We start from the raw sequence: 1715 nt of genomic DNA, 5'->3' as shown, positions 1-1715 counted from the left end.
TGAAACTAATAAAATTTAATAATAATAAAAAAAAGAAAGAAAAAAATTTAAAATAAAAAAAAAAAAAGCCTGATGAGCTGCTTCTGTAAAAATTCCAGCCAAGAAAAAAATCTCTGTGGACTCCTTGTACTCCAGGGACAACATGACTGTAATCTTTTCCTCGGCAACAAGTTGATGGACATTTTGCTTTGTCTTAAATAGCTCTAAATTCTGTTATACTTCAAGCCTTCATTTCTCCTTTCCTTCCTCCTGGGTGGCCTTGGGCAAGGTGTTTCTCAGTTTCTTGGTTTTCATCTTTAAATTCTGGATGATAATAACAATACCTCTATTTTAGAATTATAAAGATTAAGTGAATTGATGCATGTAAATCTCTTTGTACTAGGCCTAAGAAAAAACACTTCAAGTGTGCCATGAATGAGTATCAACTCCACAAAAACTGAGGTTTGGTGTTTTTTGTTGTTGTTTTATTAACACTTTTGGAAGCAGGGGTGGCATCTACTTCCTAAACAACACGCCTCTGGAAACTCTATGAACTTTGAGAAATGACGTTATTAGAAAAGCTTCAGGTCTTTTGTTCATAGGGTTGCTGTGAGTCATGTTAGACTCGATGGCAATCAAAAACATTACCATATAGGTATATTTCCATTAGATATGACAAGTCAGATTTGGAATTACTATTTTGAGATCACAAATTTGTTTTATTTATTCTCTTTTGTAATTTTTATTTTGCTTTGTATGTGCAATTTTGTTTGCAGCAAGCCATTAAAATAATTGAGAATATGTTGAATACACCTAGCATTTGCACTGCATCTCTCCTTCAGCCTGCTCCCATAGCCATCCTTCCATAATGCCCTCTCTCAGTGAAAAACAGCACCACTCTCTTAGGTCCTCCAGGTCACATTCAGCCTTCAAAAAAAGTCAAGGGTGAGCAGGGGAGGCCTGGTAACCTGAGGTAAAGAGTAGTGCTATCGACTCAAAGACAACCGGATGATGTCAATTCAAATCAATCAGTTCCTCCTTAGGAGAAAGATGGGAAGTCTCCTGTGTGATTTACTGCTTTTGAAAATCCACTGGAAGGTCAGCTATGGGTTAGTTCTGACTCAATGGCACATAATACCACCACCTTCAAAATGTATCTAATAAAACTTTTTCTTTTCTTCAACTACTGAGAAATTATTCCAGACAACCATCATCACCTGAGACAGCCTTCTTATGGTCTCAGAGGTGCCTCTATTACAACTTTCCCATCAAAGAAAAATCTTTCCACTTATGAATTGTCTGGGACTGGCTAACCTGCAAAGCAGAATCAGCAATGCATAGTAAAAACAGCAGGACTTGACCATCCTTTCTACAGTAAACAACTCCAGGAAGCAGTATGCTAATGAAAAGGGAGCGACCAAAGGCCCCAGAATTCTATGAATGTGGTACCTTTTTGTTTGTCAAAACATATTGTCAGGAAGATGTCCTTGTTTTGTGTGAAGGTCTGGGAATGTTTCATGTACCAGTCAACATCTCTGGATAGGTAAAAGATAATGCGATTACCCCTGCAGGCATGTCCCTAAGACGTATATATACCCTTGCCAGAATAATAAAGGGAACGCAAAAGTCGGGAACAAAGAAGAAGATTCAGTAGTTGGAAAACATGGACTCGGTGACAGAAATGGAGCTGGAGAGAGAATGATCGAATTTTGCACAATCAATGATTTATTCATAGC

The sequence above is a fragment of the Elephantulus edwardii genome, unplaced genomic scaffold (assembly GCF_000299155.1).
Source record: "Elephantulus edwardii isolate Elephantulus edwardi_28Jun2011 unplaced genomic scaffold, EleEdw1.0 scaffold00465, whole genome shotgun sequence".
In the NCBI taxonomy this organism is placed as follows: domain Eukaryota; kingdom Metazoa; phylum Chordata; class Mammalia; order Macroscelidea; family Macroscelididae; genus Elephantulus; species Elephantulus edwardii.
Note: the sequence above shows the minus strand (reverse complement) of the source record.